The sequence below is a fragment of the Hemicordylus capensis genome, chromosome 3 (assembly GCF_027244095.1).
Source record: "Hemicordylus capensis ecotype Gifberg chromosome 3, rHemCap1.1.pri, whole genome shotgun sequence".
Taxonomy (NCBI): domain Eukaryota; kingdom Metazoa; phylum Chordata; class Lepidosauria; order Squamata; family Cordylidae; genus Hemicordylus; species Hemicordylus capensis.
Window position 1 is genome coordinate 217,826,003 of NC_069659.1, and position 12,598 is coordinate 217,838,600.

Sequence of the window (12,598 nt, forward strand, 5' to 3'; positions counted from 1 at the left end):
ACCAGCAACCAGTCACCCTACTATGACCCCTCTCGGCCCATGGGAGGCAATGGAGAAGCATGCCCATGTGCTTGGAAAGGGTAAGCAATTGGGTGGTGATGATGATGATGACCCCCCATCTTCACATGGAAAGAGCTGTGTGGGTCTCCCCGTTTAGTTTTAGTTGCCCCCCCCCCGACACGCAGGGATATCTAAACCAGCACAGGGGGATTTGGAAGGGATTTGGTCCACCCTGAAGACCAAGCATCCTGACTTGGGATAGGGGGAACAATCCTCCTTCCAGAGCTGGTGCTCCCTTTTAGACACCTTGGTGTTGTGTCTTCTGCTGTGCCCCTCCCTTTCTAAAGAAGACCGGGCTGCTGTGCTTCTGCTGCTGCTACCACCCCCGCCCCTGGATCTTCCTGGTTCTATAACCGTCAAACTATGTGGGGCTGCTGCCCTTGATGATGTCATCCACCCCAATCCAAGATGGTGGTTGTGTGAACATTTGAGGCACAAGTGGGCTAACTTGTGAACCGCTTAACCGATTTGAACCAAATTTGCTACAGGGACATACAGGGATGCCCTAATGGCATGGTATGTGATGATGTCATCCACTCCAATTCAAAATCGTGGCTGCATGAACATCCGAGATGCAAGCGGGCTAATTTGTGGACTGCCTAAATTGGGTACAGTTGCAGTGAGTGACACATAGGGACACCTCAATGGCATAGTGTCGGTTGATGTCATCCACACCAATTCAAGATGGTGGATGTATAAACTTTTGAGGTGCAAGTGGGCTAACTTGAGGACTGTCTAACCGATCTGAAACAAATTGGGTACAGTTGTAGTGTGTTACACACAGGGACACCTCAGTGGTGTAGTTTGTAATGATTTCATCCACCCCGATCCAAGATGGTGAATGCATAAACTCTGGAGGTGCAAGAGATCTAACTTGTGGACCTCAATTTGAACCAAATTTAGTCCAGTTGTAAAGACAGTGAAGGGGAAGAAGGTTGATTAGTTCTTACTAGAACAACTTGTTTTTCCCTTCAGAATGCTCTGGGAAATAAGGATACATCACAATATAATTCTGGCAGAAAATAAGGCAGTTCCTGTCTGTCTGCTATAACCACCTATAAAGGTTGGCATCTCTGTGGAAAGAACCCCTGGCATGCCTTATTTACTTCAAAGGGAACTTTTGCACAAGAGCACAACAGTGCAAAAGTGCAATTTTGCAAATCCCCATTCCTTTCAGCAACTATGTGGTCTCCTTGCACTGACTCAACTTTGCACAGTACATGAGCACTTTATTAGTCAGGATATCAGCCACTGAGGCTAGTCACACGATGGGACGAAATCGGGCTAGCCTCTGCTAGCCCAATTTCATCCCATTGTGAGAACTACCGAGCTTGGCTGCGAGCCCGGTGGTTCTTAAGTGGGTCACCTGCTTAAGTAGCCCTCCCCAAAGCCTGGGTTAGCAGAGTGAGTACTCCGCTCACCCAGGCTTCCCGATTGTGAGTTGCCACGATGTGGCTCTGCGGCACGGCTACTCGTGAGTAGACCCCCGGCTTGGGGGTCTCTCCAGCATGCCCTGTGCACTCGCGCAGGCCATGCTGGAGCTTCCGGGGACCACGTGGCCCCCAAATTCCCTAGGCCCAGCCAGCTCTGCGACAGAGCCGGCAGTCGTGTGGGTGGCTGCTGCGGCCACCCAGAGCAGACCGTCTGCTCGTCTGCAGGGAGAGCAGGCTAAGCCCGCTCTCCCCGCAAACCCCCTAGAGGCTCTTCTCACTAATCGTGAGAAGAGCCTCACTGTGTTTAATACGGCATACTTCCCATTTAGCATACCTAAGCTTGCAGAAAGGACATGATCCAAATAAGGTAAAGCACAATTTTACCTTAGTTGGATCATGTCCTTTCTCTGTAAGCTTTTTCAGAAATATCAGGTAATGAGTTTCTAATCTTAAATGTTGTCCTTTGTCCTGTTATTCTTAGCTTAATCTTAGTTTATTCTTAAAACCATCACCAGTATCATTAGGAATTGTTTGGTTATTCTTAAAATCCACATCAGTAATGACAGGTAACAGGATCTCACATCATATCTACAGATCTGTTGCTAACTTTGAAAGATGCTGTTATTTTAATTGAAATGTATTGATTTTCCAGCAAACATACTCATATTAATATTGACATCTCAAGGCACATGAAAGAGAATTAAAGCTTAACTTTGCAATGAACTCAAGTTTTAAATTATTCTGGGTATGATAGTTATGACAAGGCACAGCATCTAGAGATGGAAAGCTATATTAGAACATACATCATTTCCCCCCCGTGCAAAGATGATACATAATAGCACATGCATGTGTGCACACACACAATCATGATCTAGATCAGGGATTCTCAGTGTTGGGTCCCCAGATGTTATTGGATGTCAACACCCGTAATCCCCAACTAAAGAACACTGGGGATAGGGATTATGGGAGTTGAAGTCCAATAACATCTGGGGACCCAACATTAAGAATCCCTGAGCTAGATGATTTCACTAGGCAATATTAGGCAGTGGGATTTCCATTCATAACATCAGAATATTAGAACTGGGACCTTGGAGGTCTCCCCCCGACCAACCCTTGCTCAGTGCAGGAATCTGCTACAGCATCCCTGACAGATGGTCATCTAGACTCTGGTTGAACACCTCCAGAGAAGGAGAGACTACAACCGCATGGGACAGACTGTTCCACTGTCAAACAGCTCTTATCATCAGGAAAATCCTCCTAATGCCTGGTCTTAAGCTTCTTCCCTGTAATTTCAACCCATTGGCTCTAGTCTTCCTGCCTTCAGGAGCAACAGAGAACAAGTTCACTCCATCTTCTGTATGACAATCCTTAGATATTTTAATATGGTCCCCCTTAGTCTTCTCTTCTCCAAATTAATCACACTCAGCCTCTTCAACTGTTCCTCATAGGACTTGGTTTCCATCCCTCTCACTGTCTTTGCTGAACTCCTTAAATCTGTTCCTGTTTATCAATATCTTTCTTATCAGTGTCCTTCATTTTCCTTTCAGATCTTCTTTAGGGTTGTTGTTTTTTAAAACATGTCACAATTTCAGAAGTGAGGCAAAATGCACTCGGATTTGTTTCACTGTAGCATACGGCCAGTTCACAAATATATGCAGCTGACAATCCTCTGCACTAAGGAGGGAAATGTATACACACCCTTCCACTATGCACCTATGTCTAATGTACACATGAGATACTCCATTTGGTGAAGTAAGGGTTTACGCTTTTCATTTGCACATGAGTGCACAAATCAGGCCTTAGATAGCCAGCTTTTGCAAAGATTTCACTTTGAAACATCAAAGCTGAATCATGTGTACCTTGGCCCAGTCTCAGAAATGACTCAAAGAGTATCAAGGGGTAGTGATTGCTGCCCCCTAAATGCTTCCCACATCCCCTTTCCCTCTTCCATCCCCTAGACTGGAACTTTACAGCAAATGTTAGACAATGCAGTTAAAAGCACTTTACTTATTTCAATTTATATACTACTACTACTACTACTACTACCACTACGAGTATTTATATACTTCAACCAAAGTTCTCAAAGTGGTTTGCATAGAAAAATCAATAATACATACATAAGATGGTTCCCCCGTCCCCAAAGGGCTCACAATCCAAAAAGAAACATAAGGCAGATACCAGCAATAGCCACTGGAAGGATGCTGTGCTGGGGTTGGATAGGGCCCGTTGCTCTCCCCTGGCTAAATATAAGAGAATCGCCATGTTAAAAGGTGTCTCATTACTCAGTTAGCAGTTACTGCCCTTCCTAGAGTGGCTCAGGGTGGTTTACAATAAAATCAAAAGCACACAATAAAATAAAACCAGAAAACATTTAAACCAGATTAAAATTAAAATTTTAAAAACTAGATATCATTAAAAGTCAGGCTAAAAAGATGGAACTTTCAAGCTTTAGGGAGAGCACCTTTCTTATGAGGCAAGGCTACAACACCTGGGGCTATTTAGTTTAGAAAACAGACGACTGCGGGGAGACATGATAGAGGTCTATGAAATCATGCATGGCGTGGAGAAAGTGGATAAAGGGAAATTCTTCTCCCTCTCACATGACACTAGAACCAGGGGTCATCCCATGAAATTGATTACCAGGAAATTTAGGACCAGCAAACGGAGGTATTTTTTCATACAAATCATAAACAACTTGTGGAATTCTCTGCCACGAGATGTGGTGACAGCCAACAATCTGGATGGCTTTAAGAGGGGTTTGGATAACTTCATGGAGGAGAGGTCTATTAATGGCTATAGGCTACTACCTCCAGCCTCAAAGGCAGGATGCCTCTGAGTACCAGTAGCAGGGGAGTAATAGCAGGAGAGAGGGCATGCCCTCAACTCCAGCCTGTAGGCCTTCAGTGGCATCTGGTGGGCCACTGTGTGAAACAGGATGCTGGACTAGATGGGCCTTGGGCCTGATCCAGCAGGGTTGTTCTTATGTTCTTAAGGATATATCGTTCAGCTTTAACCAAAAGCAATAGGCAAAGAACTCTAATGAACTGAAGCAGTGTTTACTGACAGTCTCCAGTGTTTAAATACATATAAATAAAAGACAGCACCCACATCCTTTCATGCCTATGGATATATTGTTCAGCTTTAACCAAAAGCAATAGGCAAAAATCAAGAAGGTCCAGTACAATAGCATCATGTCATTATCAGGACAAGAACATTAATGGGACACACTTTTCTCTGCCACCCATAAGTGCAATTTAAGGGCAACGTTAGGAAGAGAATGAAAATATAAGCTAGGAATACAAGCTAGGAAAAGTACCTAGGTTGATGGAACCATAACTCTGTATTGTTATGGAAGAAATAATGAACACAAAGCATCTGGTATTATGGAATCACAACCTTCTATTACTACAAAGGAGATTGTGTGATCCAGTTATGTGAGCTTCATTTCCAATTTTCTGGATTTTAAAAAGCAGTTATGATAATAATGAATTCTCATAAATGTCATAAAGCAGTTAATTAAGAATGGTCTTATCTATACCCAGCATCTTTTCTCAGTGCAAGAAGTAGAAGTCTGCTCTTTAATCCACAAAATCCCATCAGGCAAAATTTGCTATTCCAGTGCCACACCTATCAATGGGAGGCAAACAATAACCACAGAAAGAGATAGTTTGAAGAGGCTGCCAAAGAGAAAACCATATGAAATTCAGCCTTGAACATCAAAACCAGAAGGATGCCATCATGTATGCAGCTGAAAGCTGGCCATACAGGTCTGGGACAACTTGGGACTCTCCATGGAAACCATCTACGCACGAGTGGTGTGTAGAGCTTGGGAGGGTTTGACGGGGAGAGCTGGCTTAGTTGGCTTGTTGTTGCCTCCTGGCCGGGGGTCTACTCATGTGTCACTACGCACCGCAGTGGCATGTGATCCAAAACACAAGGTTAATGCAGCACTTGCTCTGTTAACCTCATTTAAGGGGAGGGGGAATTAGGCAGACTAGACGCCATGGAACCACTGGGCTCATCCATGAGCCCGGTTGTTCCGATGATCACTAGAAAGCGGGCTAGGCTCCCTTAGCCCACTTTCTAGTGATCATGGGAATAAGCTCACAGTTTATTGGGTAAACTCATCATAAAGCTTATTGCAAAGGGCCTCAAACTTGGTCCACAGAAGTTTCTGGACTTCAGCTTCCATCATCCTGACTCCAATCACAACAGCCTTTGGAGATGAGGGCAGATGTCGTACAACAATATGTGGGGAGTGAGAGGACTCAAGTCTGATGACCCCTGTAATAAGCTTGACAATGAGCAGAAATGTAAACCTAAGTTTTACATACACAAGCCTCACAAGCAAGAAAAAAAGGTGTGGAGTGGGGGAGGCTGCTGGGAATTCTCTCTGGTAAGAGAATCCCTTTTTCATTATAGCAGAGTGCACAGAGGCACAACACAGCGGAATTTGGTTAGGCATGTGTGTATGCTGAGAGTAAAGTAATTTGGAGCCAGTTCATAGTTTCAAATCAATATATATGGCATTTATTAAAGAACTCCATTCTAGATAGGAAAGTGAGGAATTAGGATCTCTAATCTAGCTAGCTAGCTGGATGCAGATGGATTCTGCATCTCTGCACACATGGTGCAGGGGAGAGGAGCTTGCCATGTTGCAAGGTAGAAGAAACAGGAAGAGAGGAGAGAGAGGAAGGAAGTGGCTGGAAGGAAGGAACTCCCTAAGATTAACAATCTACATATCAAAGGGATAGTGTCAGAGCAGTAGAGAAGGGATGACCAATGTCTTGACCCTCTAGCCCTCTGACTCACTAGTCTGTCCTCCACTGTCTTTGAGACAAGAGACAGCGCGAAGTCCTTCACTTCCAACAGAGGCAGGGGAGGAACTGGGCATGCAGTAGAGTCCCATATTCTGCAATTAATTTTAACAGTCAGTCTTGAGCTTCAGCCTAGATTCACTAATACACAAGCCTCAGAAGCAAGCAAGCAAGCAAAGCGTGGGGGGCGTGGGGGAGGAACTGGGTATGTCATACAGTAGAGTCCCATAGTCTACTCTGCATTTTATTTTAACAGTGAGCAGCACTGCAGTCTTAAGATTAAGTCAAGCTAAAGGGTTCACTAACTGAAAGCCCGGGTAAGCAAGACGCCACCATGCTGACTCCCACCTCAACCGTTGTCCTCCTCTCCTCCAGTCCTCCTCCTCACGAACCGCAGCAGAATGAGGCTGCTGGCTGCATGCAGCTTACTGCTGTTTGGCTCAGGGCTTTCTCTCCCACCTGCAACCACCACAGAAGCTGCTGCACTGCCTGCTAAATGGAGCTATGGGCTTGTGGCGGAGGAGCAAGGCTCTCTGCAGGCATGGGACAGCCTCTCATTGGGCTGCTGGCACATGCACACACACACATGCGCAGCAGTAGCCAGATCTTATGTATTTATTATTATTTATTTATCATATTTTATACCACCTGATATGTACATCTCTAGGCGGTGTACAAAATTGGGAAAGAAAGGCACATGCAGTTCTGAAAACAGGTCAGCCTGGGCTGGGGGAGAAAGAGAAATTTTGTCAGGGGGAGGACACCCCAGGACAGCCCCTGGCTATGGGCCTGCAGAGTGAGCAAAGCAAAGGGGCTGGGGACAATCCTTTCACCGGCTTACCAGCTAGTATAGGCCTTTGCACTAAACATATTCACATGTGCTACTTAGGTAAATGCTGAAAAGGGGATTCACAACCACTCCTCCACATGAAGACGTCTGTTGTCTTCTGTGTGGGAGCATGCCCCAACTATTATCTGTTTGGGGAACCTGGACCCACGGAAAACCACCTGTGGTTTTTTTGGCCCCTCTTTCATTACTTCCTAGCTGTCAGTGGGTGCTTGCTTACTATTATTATTCTGTATACCGCCTAGAGATTTTTATACTAGGCGGTATATAAATTCAATTAATAATAATAATAACAACAACATCAACAACAAAATACAAAGATCTACAAATTGAAATTGAAAGGCTGTGGCAGAAAAAGACCAAAGTATTTAATCCCAGTGGTAATTGGCACCCTAGGTGCAATTCCAAAACAACTTGAAGAGCACCTCAACACCATAGGGGCCACTGAAATCACCATCGGCCAATTACAAAAAGCAGCTTTACTGGGAACCGCCTATATTTTGCGATATCTATAATAACCAACAGTATTGATGATAAAATTCAGCCATCCCAGGTCCTTGGGAAGGACTCGATGTCTGGATAAAACAAACCAGTCAATAACACCTGTCTGACTGTGTAAACAAGAAATAAATAATTACCATTTTTATCATAATGCCAACCTCCAATTAAATGTAAAGAAGACAAAACTAATGACAACGGGTACAGCAACCAGTCTCAGAACTGACGATGAAGACATTGAAGTTGTGGATAGTTTCTGCCTTTTAGGATCAACCATCAACAGTAAAGGATCCAGCAGTCAAGAAATACGCCACAGACTAGCACTTGGTAGGGTGGCAATGAAGGCCTTGGAAAGGATATTTAGATGATGTGATGTTTCTACACCTACAAAGATTAGAATCATTCGGACAATTTTCCCTGTGACACTCTATGGATGCGAAAGTTTTCCCTGTGACACTCTATGGATGCGAAAGCTGGCCTTCGAAGAAGCAAGATAGAAAAGGTATTGATGTTTTTGAATTTTGGTGCTGGAGAAGACCTTTGAGAATACCATGAACTGCTAGGAAAACAAACAAATGGATCATAGAACAAATCAATCCAGAATTTTCACTCGAGGCACAAATGACCAGGCTCAAACTATCATACTTTGGACATATTATGCGAAGATCCAGTTCCCTTGAGAAGTCTATAATGCTGGGGAAAGTTGAAGGAAAGAGAAGAGAACGGCCAGTAGCAAGGTGGATGAACTCGATTATGACAGCAATTAATGCACCACTGAGAGACCTTAAAGGCCAAGTTGAAGACAGATTATCCTGAAGAGAATCTATCTATGTGGTCACTAAGAGTCAACATCGACTTGACGGTACTTAATCAATCAGTCAATCAATCAACTTCCATGGAAGCATGCATACCCTTAGAACAGACTGATCTTTCTTTGTTAGTAAGATTGCTATTAGTGATGGTAGTTGATGTTGCTAATGGGAACAAATGGTCATAGGTAGTTGGTGATATCCCTTGAGTGTCTTAAATGGAAAAGCCATCAGAGCTTAGGAAGGAGACACTTCTCAACCCCTTCAGCTAACAGGTCTCCCCTAGAATTTCTTTTAAACTTTCTGCTCAGCAGAAAAGATTATGCATACATACAAAAGCTGTATTTTTTATCTGTTCTTCCCATTCCATTAAATATACATCACTTTGGGGATTTCAGTTTCATAATATGGTCTATCATTACATAATGCTATCAGCATTCTTTTGACTAATAAACACCTGCAGGCTATCTATCTCCTAGTAGTTGTATTATGTAATCTAATCTCCATTATGAAGTGAACAACTAATTCCCTTGGTTTTGTTATACCAAACAATGAGAAACTCTACAGTGAATCGATCCTCAGCATAATGGTGGGAGTCAGCATAAGAATCTTAATATAACTCTCTTCTCCATTATTTTTCATCACAAGTGCCTACATCAAAGAACTCTTACTTAACTAGTCTGAATGACTTTAATGGGGTTTGCTGCCAAGTTTGTGTATGCAAGCGTTCAACTTAATCAATATGGTGGTTTTTCTTCAGTCAACATGAGTAGAATTTCACTGGGTGGATTCTTCCCATCAGCTAGAGCTGATGTTTGTGTCAGTTTGTGTGGACAGACTCATGTTCACCTGAGGAATTTCAGCGGGGAGGGGTATGAGAAAAGTCTTCTTTCCAGCTACAGTCACTCCCAACCCACATCAAAATATTTGAACTCTACTATTACTATTGCCTTTTGTGTGCTGATATAGCTCAGTAAGGGATGGAAAACTGAGATTTATAAATACATTCTCTGGATAATTATCACCATAATGTGATTCTGGTCTTGGGCCTCTTCTGATGCTTCCCACCATCCCTTGTTTTCTTGTAACTTTGAACCACCTGGTAAGCCCTGAAGCTGTCTAAATCACATTAGGTAAAAAGCTACTAGAATATATTCAGTGCTACTGCTAAACTACAAGAGAGGCTTGTTGAATTCTATCCAGTATATCTTTTGCAGTTTGTTTGTTTGGACATTTGTCCCAGGGGTATTCTGCAGAAAGTGTTGGGGAAGTGTCAAAAAGGAAAAAGGAGGGAAAGGAGAAGGAGAAAATGGAGTTGTTGCTGAATAAGGCTTTATTTAAATCTACATAAGATTTCCTTGTGTGTATGAGGGTAGTACCTAAAAACCTTTGGCAACAAGATTTTGAACCAGCTAAGTGTGTGAGCCTGCAAAGCTTGTGAATATTCCAGCAACTTCATTTCCTTGCATTACTGGGCCAACATTCCTGAACAGCTTTCTGTGATCGCTGCTGATGACTGTTTCTCCAGCTTCCTAACCTGCACAACCCCTGAAGGTACGTTTTTCCTTATCAGCCCTGAACTCTGTGGTTCACTGGATGTCCACTGCAGCATGTCTCAAAGCCCACCACCACCCTTCTTCTTGCCCACCCCAGGAGAACCTGGAAACAATGTAGGTCCTATTTCTGCAATTACGTCTTCACCATACAGAACCCTGATTTTACTCCAGTAAAGCAGAAGGCTGTATTGCTTCACTTCCTGAGCCCTGAAGGCCAGGGAATATATAATCATTTGCCCTTTCCTGACAACTTGGAAGGAGATGACAATTCTTATGAAGCTGCTCTTCAAGCCGTAGAGGATCATTTCAACCCTACTTTGAATGTGATTGCTAAACATTATGAGTTCTATTCTAGATCCCAACTGCCTGGTGAATCTATTGATCAGTATATCACAACATTGCATGCCTTATGTGTAACCTGTAAGTTTGCCAACTTTAATGATGCACTGATCAGGGATCAGATTGTTATGAAAACAAAATGCTCCAAACTGCATGAAAAATTGCTATTGGAGTGGAAATATACTTTGGATAAAGTTATAGAGATGGCAAGGAGGGTGGAAAACGCTCTTCACTATGCCAAATCACTCTCTTTGGTACCCCCAGACCCACTTCCTGAAATCCAGGCTGTTCAGTCTAAATTCTTCCAAACCCAATCTTCTCATATGGCACTGCTCCAGAAAGTGGCAGCACAAAAGAGGAGGAGCTACCAATCCTACCAATGTGGAGAATCTGCCCATAAAGCCAATTTTGTTCACTGTCCTGCATGGAAGGTCACTTGCAACAGGTGCAAAAAAAGAGGAAACTTTGCTAAGGTTTGCAAGTCTGCTGTCCACTCCATTACTGATTCACCATATGATAGGAATGTGACAGCTGAACTGCTTCCTGACAGTCTTTTAAGTGTGATGGACTCAGCCTGCTTCTCCACATTGGCAAGCAAAACTTACCGGATTCCCCTTTACAAGTATCTGATCTGGGTCGAACTGGTTCGACCCAGTTCAAGCTGGTTCAACCACTCAGACCAGACCAGAGGGTTCAGCGAGTTCAGTTCAAACTTGAACTGAGCCACCCTTAGAGGCTATATGCACACTTCTAATCAAAATTTTACACAAATGTCACCTGGGCATGAACTTGACTAAAAGGCGAATCATAGAAAGTTTTTGGTGTCCAGGTATGGACAAAGACACTGAAAATGTAATCGGGCACTGTATGGCTTGTGCTGTATCTGACAGATCACAGAAGACTTTTACCACTCCCTTGACTCCAGTAGAGTATTCCAATGGTCCCTGGGGAAACATTGCTTTGGATATAATGTGGCCTTTTGATAAACAACCAGGGGCGTAACGATAGGGGGGGCAGGGGGGGCACGTGCCCCAGGTGCCACTTGGGAGGGGGCGCCAAAAAGTGCCCCTGCCAGTCCCCTGCTTTTGGCAAAAACAAATTTTTGTGTGATTTTTTTTTTTTGTCATTACGGAGATCTCCGGTGGGCGGGAGCTCCCATTGGCTGCCGGAGAACACATGACCACCATGCTGGTTGTCTCAGTTCCTCCCTCCCTGCTTGCTGCACGCAGGAGGAGTGGAGCGGAGTAGCTTGTGAGAGCTGCTGCTGCTGGGGACGTTCCTTGACTCTGTCTGCCTGCCGTTTGCCCACCACACTGTCCTCTGGCTGCATTTTATTCTTCTGTTCTGCATTAACAAAGTAAGTTTCATTGCTCAAATCTCTCTCTCTCCCCTGTGTGTGTTGTGTGTGAGAGAATGCCCCTACTCCCTTGCATAACGTCCTCCTTTTAGCTCTTCTGTGCTTTGCATTGCAGGCTTCACCCCCCACCCCCACCCTTAAACCGAGGGTAGCTGCCTGCAAGTGGAGCCAGTGGCGCTCTCCTGGCTTGCATTGTGTGAGTTTCTGGCTTGCAATGTGTGAGTCCCGGTGGGATTGCAAAAGGAAACTCACGCAATGCAAGCCAGGAGAGCGACTTGTGGCTCCACTTGCATTGCCCGAGTTTCCTTTTGCAATCCCACCTCTGCAAAAGGAAACTCATGAAATGCAAGTGGAGCCACAAGTCACTCTCCTGGCTTGCATGCATGAGTTTCCTTTTGCAGAGGTGGGATTGCAAAAGGAAACTAGTAGTACTAGTACACAAGATCTTTGCAGCTCTGCTAGTAATTACAACTTCTGGATCATCCCTTAGCATGGGGGGTGGGGTGGCAATTTAATTTGGAACTCATTAATATAATTATTGAATAATGTTCAGTCTGTCTGGATTAATACTAGGTTTATTCTTTATAGCAGATTTTTATTAGCAACATACAGTCTACAACATTTTCAGCCTTGTTCATTTGGTGCATATTGTAGATGTTCTGTCTCCAAAACATAAGTACAGCATCTATATTTTTGAAGGGGGGGAAATCCCATTTAATACAGTGTGAACAAATTGGTCCAAAAAGTAGCAATGGGAAGTTTTTCTTTCTGCCCCTGTAGCTTTAATAAGATATAGTGCACAAATATCATTTGATTAGCAGCTGCGATATTAATTTCCCTTTTTGGTTGCTTGACTCACAGAGAGAATCATGTCAAGGCAGT